The sequence below is a fragment of the Nanorana parkeri genome, unplaced genomic scaffold (assembly GCF_000935625.1).
Source record: "Nanorana parkeri isolate BGI_ZX_2015 unplaced genomic scaffold, ASM93562v1 scaffold439, whole genome shotgun sequence".
NCBI lineage: Eukaryota > Metazoa > Chordata > Amphibia > Anura > Dicroglossidae > Nanorana > Nanorana parkeri.
Window position 1 is genome coordinate 955,671 of NW_017306707.1, and position 16,884 is coordinate 972,554.

At 41.6% G+C, this 16,884-nt stretch overlaps 1 protein-coding gene and 1 long non-coding RNA gene across 2 annotated transcripts in view; both read right to left on the reverse strand.

The window, feature by feature from the left end:
* Window positions 1-6,145, reverse strand: part of LOC108790037 — a 14,004-nt gene extending 7,859 nt beyond the window's left edge. Inside the window, exon 1 of the long non-coding RNA XR_001941434.1 lies at window positions 6,044-6,145. This is a non-coding gene — a long non-coding RNA (uncharacterized LOC108790037). The remainder of the gene's footprint in view (window positions 1-6,043) is intronic.
* The window catches only part of PPP2R3A (protein phosphatase 2 regulatory subunit B''alpha), a 77,096-nt gene that overhangs the window by 56,083 nt on the left and 4,129 nt on the right, over window positions 1-16,884 (reverse strand). The gene's annotated exons all lie outside the window — the stretch shown is intronic.

Consider the following 16,884-nt stretch of genomic DNA (forward strand, 5'->3'; position numbering starts at 1 on the left):
ATATATATATACATATATACATACACACACACATACAGCTGGTCCTGACAACTGTTTTGTTTCATTGTGGACACTGTTCAACACTGTTTTGTTTCATTGTGGACAGAACGGGTAATTGGGAAATTGTTAGGGTTTTTGTTACATTTTTATTGTTATCTGCGTCCCTATGGGGGTGATCCCTGTTAGAAAATGCAATGGGCTATCTTCTTAAACAGGACAGAAAAAAAGAAGAAAACAAAAAGACCACATTTTTAGCAAAGTCAGAAGGGTAAAACTTTTTAAAACCTTTCTGTTCCGATGATGACCATGAATGGGCAGCGTAAAAATAGGTGTCAAAGAGAAAAATAAAAACCTGACAAATTGTAAATCCTTCACACTCTTTAGCAACAGATATTTCAAATATTTGTTTTGGTTAAAGTCTTCCTCCTTGCAATGGCTCAATACTGCACACTTGTGCCATAAAACCTTTGCTTTACATAAACATTTCTTACCAGACTAGGGCTACAGTAATAATTACAAGTCCTTGTTACTGGAAGATGTAAAGAAAACTATGGCCTCTTATTACATTATACGTTACAGCTGCATTTATCAATTTCTCTTAGTTCCCCTACAAAGTCCCACAAATACCTGGCGATCCTACCCATGAAGTCCACCTAAAGGTGCCCATACACCTTACGACCATCGCAAGACTTTTGTCTTGCGATGGTCGTATGCTTATAGAAAGCTCGTACGGTCTGCCCACCTCGGACGGGCAGATCGTACTTGCGATCATCGAAAGCCCGCCCCGCACACCGGCCCGTTCCACAGCTATCGAACGAGCAGGCTAGAAACCCGCCGACAATCTTACGATTGTCGGCGGGTTTTCGAGCATGCTGGTTCGACAAAAGACGTGCGACCGTACAGTAGAAATGGTCGCACGCCTTCCATACACTGTACGATTATCGTACGATAGCGGGATTTCCCGCGATTCTTGTACGAGAATCGTACAGTGTATGGGCACCTTAAGCCAGCTTCCTGTGATGGGATGGCAACAATTCTTCACTGCTCCTGAATTCAGAGTACAGTTGCCACTCATGTAAGCTGTGCCTGTGTTTTAGTGGGATGAAAAAATATTGCAGTTTTATCACTGCTTACAAGCCTGTATCTTGTCAATCAGCCCCTGGTCACACCTAGTCCTGCCCACTGCTTTCTGGATTAATAGCACTGCTGAAACCCTCCCACTGCAAGGTGCAGTGTCTGGAACGGGGAGTGTGTGAGATACAAATGAAGGATTTGGCTCAGGGAAGGTAAAGGAAGTTTTTGTTTACTTCATGAGAATGTGTATTGCATAGTAACTTGATGTGGGACTTGTGTGCACGTTCATAAAAGAGCCTTTAGTTTTACTTTAACTGTAGTGCAACACAAAAATCAATGTGCTGCAACACTACTTAAATAATTGCAAATCAAGTAGCAATGATTACATTGAGAGGGGGCTTACGTCGGAGGTAGCACCATCTTCTGACTGGGAAAGGTTTGGATTTTTCGGTTCTTGGAACATCATTTGTATGTCATGTTTCAGGTCTGCGGCACTAGGAAGTGAGGTCTGTACTACAAAGCCTTACTACTAAGTAGGGATGTCCAATTACCAGTGCAGATACTTGGCATTTTCATGAGTACTACCAGGGTTGCAGTGGTTGCAGCGGGGACCTGGCTCTGGTGCTCCACCACTGTCCTGAAATCATGAGTCTATTGTTTTAGAAAAACTGTCACATGACAATACACAAAAATGTATCAGTACTTGTATCTGTAAATACTTGGACAAGTATCAGTACTTGTACTCGCAAAAATGGTATCGGTGCATCCCTTTATTTATAAAAACAAAATCATACATTAAAACAAAGATGCACAAGTCCCAGGAACTCCGTGTGCTCCTTACAAATGACAGCGGCCTCCTAACTTTTGAATTTTTCTCTAGTGTAGTCTTGGAGCTGGAAAAGTATCTGTACTTGTACCGAGTACAGTACTTGGTATCGGTGCAACTCCCCCTCCCCCCCCCCTCAAGTAGAGGGCAGCCCAAATCTAGTGCATTGCTGCATCTCACAAAAGCCCATTTCAAGTGCACATAACCTGATGGTATGCATGTTGACAGTATACACATGGACTGATGAGTTTCATTCTGAAAGCGGATCCCATCAAATGTTACCACTAGAGGGCACAAAGATCTGACTGTTCTCCACACCACAATCATTCACTGCATCCAGGCACTTGATATTTCCAGATTTTAAAAGATTCCAATGCTTAAAATAACACAATATTTTGAGCGAGGAAAGCCTGGGGCAGAACATTCCCAGTGTGACTCCACACAGAGGAAATATTTAGCAAGTACACCAAATACTTAATAGCTTTATCGTATGGATGATTCATACCAGACCGATTACAGAGAAGGACGGTTTATGTTCGGAAACTATGAAGATTGGACATTTCACCGGCCAAGAAAAGGGAGACACAGAGCAGGAATGTGCAGTGCTCACATAAAGCTCTGCAGAATAATGTGCAAAGAGTGTTTTATGGAGAGTACGGCAGATTATTTATGGGGATGTGATAGAAAAGCCTTGCAGTGTAAACGTGTCCTGGAGTTACCCATCGCAGCCTGCACAAGGTATAAATAGAACAGGGATCTGGGTGTACTGTGACACTGTTTATCAATGGATAATATTTAATTGTACTGCTCTATGGCCACGAAGATCTAAAAATGATTTGTATCAAGCAGAGTATCCACACAACAGCACTGTCCCTGGAGAATGTTGCACTAAACATTTGCAAACAGCAACTCAAGGTAAAAGTATTGGTACATAGAAGAGGATAGTCCATAAATATGTTAACACTTGTCAGTGGCTTCCTCGTAGAGCTCAGACATTCATATTGTTGCCTGGTCCTAACAAATTTCATCCCGGTGAGGATCATATAACATTTGTAGGTATGTTAGAAGTACAAGCCAGTCAGCCAGAACCAAAAATGAAATGATTTTTTTTTTTTTAGACAGGCATTGCTGTACTGCACCATTCTATCCCAGTCTTTTTTGTTCTCAATCTGGTGATCCTGGAACACACCTGTTGGTGCTGCTAGAACGCACTCCTTTCCGACTCTCACAAACGGAAAGTCTAATGTTAAAAAAGTACTAAAGCAACCAATTAGATTGAACTCAGCTGTGGAAGTTGAAATGTGATTGGTGATGCAGGAAGAGGAAGTTATAGTTCAGGCCTCAGAAGACATACTTCTACTATTTCTCAGTGGTGCAGCGCGTGCCTGTTCTATGAGAATTTGAGTCACAATAAAAAAAGGTAAAATTAAATTAACTTTGACCTTAGCAAAACTGCTGTGTTTAGTGGGTAGACTTACCTCACTGGATCATTTCACTTGTTACCTGAAATTGTTTTTTAACACAGGGTTCAGCTGCAGAGGGATTGAGGACACAATGAATTCCAGTCCTTTCAGTATTCGGCCAAATGTTGGCACTTGGCTAAACTGGACCCATCCAATTCAGATATACTGTATTTGGGTATATTATGAGATGACACTGATAGTAACAGTGGTAACTAGGGATAAGCTCCAGTTCAGACCGGTCCTAGTTCAATAACATAAGCTACATGGGCCTCCCCATTGCCCTCACCGCAGCTGACCTTAAACAAAGGGGCGGGATGCTTCTGCTGACATCATTTACCTTATATGGCCATATTAGGTAAATGTAATGTTATATAACCATGTAACCATATAAGATCAATGACGTCACTGCACACACGCAGCTGTAGGTGGGGGATTCCCCAGCCGCAGGTGAAGGAGTTTCCTCCCAGGTTCAGAGGTGCTCCTTCCATGTTCACAGGAGCTCAGGTTTGGACAGTCAAGTGACCAAAGACTCAAAACCCTGAAGACCAGGACGATGATGGATCCACTGCTTTGGAAGGTAAGACTGCCATAACGTGTAAATATACTGGGGATGTTGCACATTTCAAAGCTTTCCAGACTACATCAGCAGTTGACCTGTTGAATCGTATTAAAAGCCCAACTGAACCTTCAGTTTAAAAATCAGCTAAATACTGTCCATGTACATCAAAACATAAGGTGGAATTTATCAAAACTGGGGCAGACAGAATCTGGAGCAGTTGCCCAGGGCAACCAAGCAGCTTCTCTTTTCAGTTGACATGCACAGCTGCTCCAGTTTTGAAAAATTCCCCTCAAGATGATCAATGTCTTACCGTTCATATTCTTTCTACAGCAGCCACAGCCTGTGTAGAAAAGCCTGTATCCTGCCAGCATGCTGTGGAGTGCGATCCTTGCCTTCTGTGGTGAAGCAGTGAGCTCTTTGCTGACCGCCTGTGGAGTTAGGCCTACGGCTCTGCAATTAACAAAGCGCATTCTTGCAGCCGATTGAAAGCAATACTCTCTTTGTAGAGGTCCAACATGCCCCCTACTGAGCCAGAGCCAATATTCTCCAATCAGAGAGGAAGGGGAGAGAAAAGGTTCTTCTATGCAGCAAGATGGCAAGGGAAAGTCTTTTCTACTCTGGCTATGGCTTATTTTTACAAAGTGCAAAACTTTGCACGTCTTTTGTTTTGATGCACCTGGAATGTATCTAGCCAATTTAAATTGTAAGTTCAATTTGGCTTTAAATCACAGTCATATTAATGATGGTTAGTAGGGATGCACCGATACTAGTAACAGATATCATTGATGATACCAAGTATTTGGGCAAGTACTCATACTCGCCCAAATGCTCCCGATGCTTATCCAGATACTGGAACTTCCGGTATCACGGAGCCATGCGGAGAGTCATTACATGCCGCCCGGCTTCCTGATTAGCCAGAAAGCCGGCTCAATGCTTCCTAGTCAATTGTCTCCCATCCAATCAGGAAGCTGGGCGGCGTGTGATGACTTGCCGTGCCCGGCTTCCTGATTGGTTGTGTAAACATTTTGGCACTCGTACTCAATACTGAAAAACCCAGTATCGATGCATCCGTGATGGTTAGTAACCCTCTGCAATCTGATGTCCTCTTCTAGGTTATTTGTAGTCAAATGAAAGCTGATCTCAGGCGTCTCCATGGGTTCCATGTATTAAACAAACCCATCTGTCTTTCGTCAGTCACACAATCTGAGAATATCTTCTTAAAAAAATGAAGTTCAGTATCTGTCATTGCTACAAACATGTTTGAAATTAACCACAAACAATGACGTTATGCTTTCCCTCATTTTAAATATTAAAAATAAAAAAAAACACCTCGCAAAAACTTCACAACCATGATTTTTCACTTATATCCAGAAAGTACCAGGAGCCCCAAGACCCAAAATGCTCAATTATCCAGATCTCAACTGTGAGCTATTGGCCAGTCTCCGTTCTATTGGTCAATACCATGTGTGGCCTTACTCGCCAATATGATGGAGGGGGGACCAGGTCAAAGCGCCAGGCAGAGATGACCAGACTGGGTGCCTCAGGTTTTAGGACTGATGGGGTGCTATAGAAAGAAAGTAATGACGTACATCACAGTTCAGCACCCGCATTTAAATCTCCCCTCTAGGTACCTTCATTTCAACAAGCTTTTTGTTTACTATGGTACGATTCTGTAAAACTCTGCGTTAAAGCTATTCTTGCAAAAATTGATATGCGATTCTTTCCCATATTTGCATTGGTATTAGTGTACACATCTGTAAGTGCTTCCTCTACTGTATGTCTGCAATCTGCACCTCTGCTGGACAACTTGTAAGATAAAGTCAAGAAAGTTTGTCATCTCTCCTAGATTTTATACCCCTTTAAATAAATCTCTGCAAGCAGGGCCGTATTCCTGGCAAGGCCACAGAGGCCCGGCCTCAGGGCGGCACTGAGCAGAGGGGCAGCACAGGTTTGAATCACCCGACACCCGAAACATAACAGTTCCGGGCGCCGGGCGGTAATTAATTTTCTACATTTAGCCCTGCTTTGCACAAGCAGGGCTAAATGTAGGGGAAATGAACAACAACTAGGTAACCAGGGGATGCTGAACTGTCATTACAATGAGTACTCTGCAGAGCCGACTCTTTCGCTCTCTCAGGGAATAGTTGTTGTCGGCTCCATCTTGACAGCAGCAGCGGCTCCTCTCCAACTTCCTCCGGCTCCTCAGATCTGCTGTGCGGCTGCCTGTGACATGCATGCCAGCCTCAAAGTGTACATGTAAATGTGAATAAAAATGTGGAAAGAACACTAAAAATATAACTAAGACAACATGGAATGCAAAAAAATATGTCATAGGTGAAAACTGGAAAAAAAAAAAAAAAAAAGCTTGAGCTTTAAAGGCCCATTCACCCCAGTGGGCGTGCATTAAAAAGGTGCACATAATTATTTTCTTCAACTTGACATTATTTGAACTCTGTGTGCAGTAACTCAGAACGTACTTTGCAAAATAGCAGCAAGTCCGAACAAGGGAGTTGGTGTGGACCGAACTAATAGGACATAAGGCAAATCACCTCGTCTATGTGTTGGGACTGCACTAGGCAATGCTGCCCAAAGGGGCTGATACGAACGATCCCTAATACTCACGCTCAACACTGTAAGAGCAGCTGGGGAAACGTCCACACCTATTTTCTTTTCTGCTAAACCAGGGAAAGGATTGGGAGTAGTTTACATTTACATTTGGCCCTCGGGCTGAACTTTCCCTGCTGGTTCACATCAGTTGTACACTTCTGGCCAGAGGCAGGAATCAGTAGTCTGATTTATTCAGCTATTTGGAATGAGTATGAGCAAGTCAATTATTCTGCAAGATGGGGGTAGGTTAGATCTAATCACAGAACTCTCCCTGAGGACTGGAAAATATGAAATACAGTACTGTACAAAAAGACGCATAGCGTTAATGCTGTCACAACAAATAAATTGCTACAAACTTTCTTCCCATCTATCACAGCGTTGGATACTTGGAGCTGCACCTGTGACTTCAAGTCTCTTGCAAGTTTTATGCCTGGAAAAAGAGAAATCTGTAGACAAAAGAATCTCACTAAATGTGTTATTTGCATCAAGTACTTCAAGTCTTAAGAAATAGCAAACTAATCTAGGAAAATAACCATAGAATACCATACTATATACATGAAGCAAATATCATTGTATACTTTCACAGTGTGCCCACTGGGTTCAATGACCCCCATACGTAGCGCCAGAACTTCACTTGACTTGCTTCAATCAGAGAATGTGCGAGAACTTCACTTGACTTGCATCAATCAGAGCAAATGGGACTCACGTCTTCTGTGAGTGTCTGTATGTATAAGCCCTGAGTACTCCAAAAGAATTCAAGACACAGGTTTTGGCTCGAAGTGCAGAAGCAGCAACGCCCAAAGTGCAGTGGACAGAATTACATTTATACTGATGGAATGAAATCCAATTCCACAGCACCTGTGAAGGTCAAGGGAAAGGGGATGTCCTCCCTCCCTCTTCGTCCTCTTTCCCTCCCTCCTCTATCTTCTTCCCTTTCACTCTCTCTTCATCCTGGAGATAACCCCCATCATCCCCAAGGATACTGCTTACTCCCTACATTCCTCTTCCCATATTAAAAAACTTTCTATACACTGTCATCCTTCCATACCTCCCCCTTTTCCCAGTCCTTACATAATATACGCATTACCACATCACTTTTGAACACTACATACACCACCACGCATACACCCTGCTGTACTAATCTAACCCTCGCTTCCATTTCCACCCCTAGTACATGGAAGATTTACAGCTTAAGTAATCAAGGACAAATAAGTCTCACACGTTTCTTCTTGCGCTCTCGGAAGAATACTCAACATGTGACTATTGTAATCACAGAGTATTCATGCTGTTTTATGGACATCTGCAATATGTATATTGCATATTATGCATTGTACTAATCTGTGAAATCCTTGAACTAAAACTAAATAAAAATCGGTGTGAAAGAATACTCACTCATCAATAGAAGAAAGATTGAAGAAACCAATGAAAACCAAACGGGAAACCAATGGGAGAAGATGAAACATGTACTAGGGATTTGGAGTTTTTTTTTATTTTTGCACCTGTGTTCACTTGGAGAGTCGTGTAGACAGTGTAAAAATCAGTAAATACAAAGCCCGGGTATAAATGTTACTCCAAAAGCAATACCCTGGTAGCATTTTCAAATTCTGTATACACAGCATCTTTAAGGCAGCTTTGATGAGAGCAGGATTACACACTACAAAAGTTTGGAGAAAAGAAGGTGAAGAAAGAGATACAAAGTCCTATACTTACATAGATAATGGACAATCCATAATAAACATGCTTGGCCCCATCTCTAGTGTAAGGTCTTAGGCATGGTGAATACCCATTCTCTCAACAAAAATTCTAAATGATGTTTTCCCAGGAATTTCTTTCATAGCATAGTGTTGGCTTTTTCAGGGGAAACGCCAAGTGTGTGTTTTAATCAATTTTTGTTGCCAAGTAGAGATGGGCACTGACAGCTTGGCATGAGCCCCCCTGCCTGTGTCAACATAGCTGGTTCAGATCCAGAATTTGGTGTCAGGTTCCCTGGAGTCACCCCTTGCAGAGCTGTGCCCGGATTCATTTCCAGCAGGCGACTGGAAGTCTACAAGATATGGTATGTAAACACATATAACCTCTTCCTGTCTGGATGCTTCTACAAACCACCATACCTATAAGAGCAGCTCATCTACAAAAGTTATAGAACATATTGGGAGAATAGTGCAGAATAGAGAGATTAATCACTTGCCTTAGAAAGGAAGTGATTTTATAAGATCAACAAGGAAGCCCTAACCTTACAATATATTTGTGTTTTATACATCAATTGATGGATTGTGTATTGGGCTACAATCAACTGTGTACAAAAGGCGTCATATATTATGCTGGATGATGAATTCGTCATGCCCCTACTCTTCTCCAATAGGTTGAGGGCTTATAAGCTGTAGTTAATACATTTCTTTCTACACAACCAGGACCCATGCAGAAACACAGCGTCATCTACCAAGCCTGTGTCCAGTCATGACGCAGGGTCACTTTTTGGTTGGGCTGTAAAACCATCCGGTGTCTACCATTCCTCATCAAAATCATATGTATGCAAAGAGCTGATAAATATAAAACAATGAGATTCATCATTCATATCAAAATAACATTTTGAGTCCTGCCCATCATAATAAAAATAAAACTGTAGAGAACCTCTATATATTAAAACAAAAACAGCATAAAAGGCAAAAACTACTTTTTTGGTGGTGGGGGTGATTACAACATCTGTCAAGGTTTTTATTGCTGCCCATATCCCCATTCGGTATTCAATGACCAGCTCTTGGGCTCTTGGAATGCAGCTGTGAGGCCTTATTCTAAGACTTAACCTACTAGGTCTGCCATCATTAACCAAACAGTTTGGGCTGCCCAGGTAACATGTTACAACTCTGACGGTGATGGTTTTGAGACTGCCCAACAGTGGTCCTGACACAGTCTATACTCTAACATCATACCATTTGGAGTTTCAGTAGAATTCAAAGTTATGCCGCTCTATACTAGTACAATTGCTGCTCTGTAATGTGTATGTTGGCTAAAGTGATAATATTTTTATGCAAGATCCATTTTAGAGGAATCCGGAAGGAGAAAATTACACCCTGGGGACCCATCAAAAACATCTACAACCCAGCTTGGGTCCCAACCCATTGTTTAAAAAATACAGAATCAATGCTATGCCAGGAAGAAGCTACCCACCCACTACTAGCAGGAGGAAAACAAAGGAGACTAATTTAGGGGAACGAGTACATGAAAACCCAAGTACTAAAGGAATTGGCATCTTTACAACAAAAGTTCAAGAGGGAAATGGCAAACTCATAGGTAAAATTACAAAACACATACAGGACTAAATTCAATGCTGAGTTATTGATACCTCCCCTTTGGGTTGCCAAATATCCTATCAGGGGAAGTCTTCCAGGCCTATTTAGGGATGGCTGTTATCCTCCCACAACAAAGTTTGAAGAAGTCTGTTCTTCTATGAATAAAAATGCATCCTACTCGCCTAGAAACCCCCCAAACCTCAGTCTCTTAGATATATATATAATATATAATACAATATAGATCTATCTATCTATATATATCTATATAGATATATATATATGAAAAAGCCAGATTAACTCAGTGCTTCCCCTTTATTAATGAATATATGAAAATAGGAGTCACCCAACTTTTTTTTTTTATAAAAGGTTTGGGGTTAGCTGATCTCCTCTCCCCACACTGTGGCTGACTCCTCTTCACAATAAGTTTCATTATGACCTGTTTTATAAAGGCCTCCCTAGGTTTTATTGCACTCCTCTGAACCATTGTATGATCTCCAATCTCCATGTTGTATGTCTACAGATTTTTATATATCAGTTTCTTGCCCTTTATATGGACCTTTCTATTTAGTACCTGTTTATACACTTAACTCTTTATTATTTAGCAAATTCCATATTAAATTCCTAAATGTTCACAATGAGTTGCAGGATATTTCCATTTGTTCACCCAGAAAACTCAAGAGGTTAAAAAGCTTGAGTTTTTATTTAGCATGGAGAAAATTCCACATCTCCTGCTGAGCAAACACATTGAGAAACCTCATCCAGCATCACAGTCTGCATGTATCCAGTCATGCAGACAGTCATACAAAACCACTGCATCTGTCTGATCTATGTGCCTTAAAGAAAAACTGTAAATAACAAATATTATTTAGTAAAAAGAACCGACGGCTAAAAGATTTCACAGTAAAAACAGTGCCAAATGGTACCGGTGTAAAGCTAGCCATACATTATTCAATATGTTACTTTTTTTGCTTCAGCCTGCCGGCAAAATGAAACAGCTTTCACCATCCATGCAAAACTGCATGGATGGACGAATCTCCTGCTGCGGCTATTCTATTCTCTGCCCTGGCATGTTAGCATACATGAACAGTGACAGCAGCCATGCATCTGCCATTTGTCCCAAAATGCAGGGCCACCCAGTGTAACAATTTTGGCCAATTCCTGCAAATTGGCCAAAATTCTAACAGTGTATTGCATGCCTTAATCTTTAAAGAATAAGTGCACTTATTGTTTTTGTCCCTGACCTAAACAATCCTACCCTCAGCAGATCTACATTTCCTGAGATCTGAGGGCCACTGCTCTGCTTTTTGTTGATAACCAGGTGCTGCAAATCTCCCTCTTCTGGCCATGTCCGTCTCACTGATGAGAGATGACCCCATTTAAAATCTATGGGGCTGTAATGTGCAGTTGCAGCCAACAGAGGGAGCAGTGCGGCGATGGATGTAAGCAAAATACAAACTGGGCCCTCCAGGATCTCGGTAAGTATGAATCTGCAGAAAGGGGAGAGTGGGATTGTTAGGCCAAGGGCGTATGAGAAAAGAAAAAAAAAAGCATAAGTGCACTTAACCTTTCTAGGCTCAGGATCAATTTGAAGTAGACCTATATTCAAAAAGTTAAAATCGAACGTTGGGCAGATAAAAGCAACCATTTAATGTAGTTATGTATTCATTAAATACAGTTAGTACCTATATCTGGTTTTGAACTTCTGTAATCCACTGCACAACAATAATAAGACTGGGAGAGGCAGCAACATATACCCATCGTGCTCTACTGCACTGCACAGTGTGCAATCAGCAGGCTGACAAAAAAATTGTTGCGCTTAACAGAGTTAGAGAAATGTGTGTTTACCGATCAGGCTATGGTATTTGAACAGAAGTACAACAATCCTTTGGCAGGTAAAATAACTCATATATTTGTATTTCAGCTGTTTTTCTGGAGTTCAGGTTTAAATAAAAGCTATGCCAAGAGCCTTGCTGGGATGCATGCAGGTTAGTGCACTTTTATTTATTTGTTTTTTAATCCATATTACATTGGCGCTCACATTATAGGTTAAAATACTGCCTTCAGTTTATAAAAATTATTGTTATGCTGCTACCGTGGGCTCCCCCTCTCCATGGATGTGTGGTCCCAGCCCCCTCACGGATGAGCACTTGGCTTTGAAGATTCAACTTGCCTAACCAAGCACGTGCAATCAGTTTTTTCACTTGCAGAACACTGAACTAAGCCGCTGCTGCAAAAGAGGGCGGACTGTGCATGTGTGGTTCGGCAAGCGGAGTTCTTGTAGCCAAGTAGTTCTTGGATTTTTAACCAGTTGACATCCGCGGTGTTAAACCCCCTTCCCATCCAGGCCATTTTTCAGTATTCAGCTCTGCGGTACTTTAACTGACATTTATTCCGTCATGCAGCGCAATCAAAAAGGTGGACTAACCCTTTAACGCATCAGAGGCCTGATGCATCTTACCAGAGGAAGCCCTTCTATTAGCCCTGGTTCACACCTAGGCGTATTGCATATGTGCGGTTGTCGCACGTTTTTTTTTTATCGCAGTAAAAAAAAAAGTTGCGCGACAAACGCGCGTTTCCAAGGGCTACTTGGCTGTATCCCAATGGAAACGCGCAACAAAAACGGCCCAAAGTAGTACATGTACCTTTTCAGGCGTGGGCCGTTTTGTAGCGCGTTAGGGACGGGCTGAAATACGCCAAGGTGTGAACCAGACCCATTGAATACAATGGGATTTAGATGTTTGAGCGTTTTGTAGAGCGTTCGTCGAGCGTAGAACGCGCTACAAAACGTTCAGGTGTGAACGAGGGCTTACTTCCTATTTATCCACTACATCAAGTGTTCTGTTCTTTAGAGAGAAATACTATTGCAGAGAATATACATGATATCCATATATACACATGTAATGCATCAACATACATATCCATATATGCACCATTTACAAGAGATGAGGTTAGACCAAGGAAAAAAAACTCAGATGGTTTGGAAGTATTTCAACATGAATGGAGACAATATTCCACAGGTAAGTGGTAGTAACCGTGACATGTTTTGTAGTACAGCAGGAGGTACACGCCTGGTTCGAAGTAAACGTCACACCCCCAGCATCACCATGCAAGCAGATCTAGCTTCTCACCCTGGAACCGCAAAGATAACAAAGGATTTGCCACCCACTGGATGTTGAGGAGCTTTCATCTCCTGGGGAAACCGTAGCAATGATGCGGATCCACAGAGCAAAGGGGGTAGGCCTTTGGGCTGTTGGCCATTGTTCCATATAAACAGTCGTCATATTAAGCCAGGAAAATAAAGTGGCTTATCGGCAACATCAACTTTCCTTCGATAACACAAAGCTAATAAAGCATTAGCAGTAGGCCAACAGGTTGCCCCATGACCTCCGGTTTATACAAGCATGGGACAAACTCTCTGTCTCAATCATAAAGTCAGACACTAAAGGTCCCTGCTCCCCAGACCAGGCACACTAGGCTGCAAAATGATATTTAGGAAATGTCTTACAGCAAATGCCTAATCATCCGAACATTAACAACCAGGCCTGACTCCTTCCAGGCGCGGCTTGCCAATAAAAGTTTGAAATAAGCATATGAAGTCCAAATGACTCATTAAAAACGGAGCACAGCACAGGCATGTTTTGCCCAAATTTGTACTGAAATGTATAATTTAGGAGTTTTCCTTTACCATCATAACTTATTGCCTAAAGGAAGGATAGCAGGGAAAAAATGCCAGGCCATAATTAAACCCTTTTCCTGCCAAATAGCCTGCAATCAATCAAATGGTGCAGAAAACTGCGATCACTGATCGAGATGGATGAGTGCTGAGCATTTCTCTGAATACCCTCCAGAAATACAACAATTTATAGAGTATTATAATCTAATGATCTGTCATCATCATACTTACTTTCAGCTCCAGCCACACATGCCAACATGTCTAACTGAAGGCTCAATATGGACTATAAGCTGTAATCAAAGCACCACTCCTAGACATATCAAAACATACTCCTCTTACGTTAGATCAAACTTCGTTTTTCGGGATTTCCGTTTTGCAAAATGGAGGACAGCATTATTATTAGAGGTACAAAGTTACAACAATATTTTAACATATTAAATAACATTTTTGAGGAGATAAAAAAATGTCATACTAGTAACCGTCTAAAAAAAGATATTTTATAGTCTACAATTCCAACATGAATGTCATTTATCTGGAGTTCTCCTCGACAAGATTCTGACATTGTTACTGTTCAGTGTGGAGTTGCCAGGGGGTAGAGGGAGGGAGAAAAAAAGGGGGGGAGAGGGAGAGAGAAAAAAGGGGGGAGAGGGAGAGAAAAAGGGGGGAGAGGGAGAGAGAAAAAGGGGGGAGAGGGAGAGAAAAAGGGGGGAGAGGGAGAGAAAAAGGGGGGAGAGGGAGAGAGGGAGAGGAGAGAAAGAGGGGGGAGAGGGAGAGAGAAAGAGGAGCGTGATCGTCGCCCCGAACAGTCGCGCTATCCCGGCTGCGCGGATCCGCTCAAGGTAAGTGTCACTCAGTGTGAATGGGGCCCAAGAGTAATTGTGCTAGGAACAAACCCTAAATTAATTACTAAATAAAATAAATGTACCTCAAATGTCTGGAAATTTCATACAAAGCACCATAGGACCAGTACAAACAATGTGCAGTTATAGCATGGCCCTAAAAAGTTCTGATCTTCAGGTCTGTTAAAGCGGACCTTTACCCTTATCATTGAACAAACACACCTTTAGAAATGTTTAGTAATGACAATCTATAAACACATACTTCTAGATAATTGCCGGCTTTGTATTCTTTGCCTTATTTCTCTTTTCTTCCCCGGTTTTCTGGCAGTGGCCTTGCTTACTAAGGGAAGATTACTATGTCTCCTTTTACTTCCTGGATTTCTGGCACATGTGACTAGGACTTCTGGCACATGTGACTAGGACATGTGACCATGCACATCATCTCAGGGGAGGAAAATGCTTTTCCTTGAGATCTCATGAGATTACTGATGAGATGTCCCTGCAATGTTCTGCGGATGACAAGACAATCCCAGTGTGTGCATTGCATTGGCAATGTGAAGTCCTTTTGCCCTTTCAAAGCAGGAAGTGAACGCTCTGCAAGTGTAAAAGTATTTCAAATCACAGCATTTTACACCTGACATGTCTATGTTATTATTAATCATCATACATAGAGGGCTATATTAGTAGAAATTAGATTTTTGAGTGTAAAAGTCTGCTTTAAGTTCTGGCAATGCTCCAGTTTTGAAAAAATGAACACAAAGGGCTGTAGTTCTAAAACGTTTGCAGAGCGCACAGTTCTTCAAAGAACTAAGTTTTAGATTAAAATGCCTTCTGGTCACTAGAAGAAACCTAAAAGTATAGGAAATGCCTTTGCTCGTTGGATCTAGTGGGCCTAATGTGTGGCAAATCTAAAACATGGACGTTTGCAGAGCGAATGGTTTATAAAAACACATCCCATATTCTTTATTTTCATACTAATCATTTTGTAATTGGTAAAATTACCCAGGAATCGCTTTTTTTTAAATTAATGCCAGATAAACCTTATATATATATTTCTATTCTTTATACACAGCATCTAACCTCGGTGTGTAATCCTATAGCACATTGCACTGTAACAAAACAAACTCAATAAAGCTCTAAATGTGAAACTTTCTCTTGGATGAAGGCCCACATGTTGTAATTTCATTAACGCACCACAAAACCATCGTTGATTATGAACAGGCATTCAGTGACTTTAGTCAACTAACATCTTTGAGAACAATGTCATCAGATCCTAGCAATAAATTATGACCAGAACGCAAAACTCCTAAATGAACGTTAGCCCAAATGCAACTAGTAACACTTGCACGAATATGTACAAGGATAAGGATGTGGATAGTCTGCAATGGCCCACAGAGCACAATTTGATAATGTAGGTAATACAAATTCCTAAAATGTGGTCTTAACCTGCAACAAGAAGTCTAAAAAATAATTTTTAAAATGTTACCTCTGCAACGGGTTTAGAAAGAAGTAGGGACATCGGCACTCCAAATGCAGATAAAATGAGTCTATTGATTGACGTAAATGCAGCATATCACACTGGTGCAACGCTTCGGGGTCTCGCAGGATCCCATTCCTCAGGCAAAGGATGTGATAGGAAGGGGATCCTGCGAGATCCCGAAAACGTTGCACCAGTGTGATATGCTGCATTTACATCAATCAATAGACGCATTTGGGAGTACTGGTGTCCCTACTTTATTCTATGTATATAACAGTTGTCATCCATTGACTACCGCAGCACCCGTCCAATCCTTATGGAACAAGCAGTCAGGAGTGCAATGGGTTCAGGGACTTTCGTTTTCTTGCAGTGGGTCTAACCCTGCACTGCAAGGGTTAAGTGCTCTTTTGTGTAGGGGGCTTGAAGCAGATATACTCACCTGAACCTTGGTACAGAGGCGTTCAACGCTCACCTCTCCCCCTCTGCGTCCTAATGGTTAATGCAAGTCAATGGACCTGCATAAGACACAATAACTTCAACGGTCCTTAGACTTTGGGCTCACAGGAGAAGAAGCTGCAAGGACCGGTTTAGCAGACTGGCAAGAGTGAGGATCAGGCGAGTATATCTGCTATATTTGAGCCCTCTAGACAAAATGAACACTTAACCCTTGCAGTGTGTGGGTAGCCCAATTGCAAAGGTACTTTGTTTAAAGTAACTTGTTAGAGTTCTTCTTTAACTGTAAATTCTACCGAAAGCCATCATCTTATCTCAGAGTACTGATAAAAATAATAGAAAAAAATCCTGCAGTGTGTACGTGCATTAGAGTTACCTGGGAGACCAGGAGTCAGCTATTCATATCCTAGTGCAGCCGAGCAAGCAACATAGGAAAGCCTGCATCATGAAATGTATGCCTATTGCGGAGATTATTTACATACAAATGCTTCAGTCATAGCATTTTTTTTTTTAACTTTTTTATTCAGTCATAGCATTTTAAACAAAGAATTCCAAGCATGTGAACGTATGCATGGATGTCCACACGCTTTCCAGTGCCTTTAGAATGATTATTTTGTAAGGTG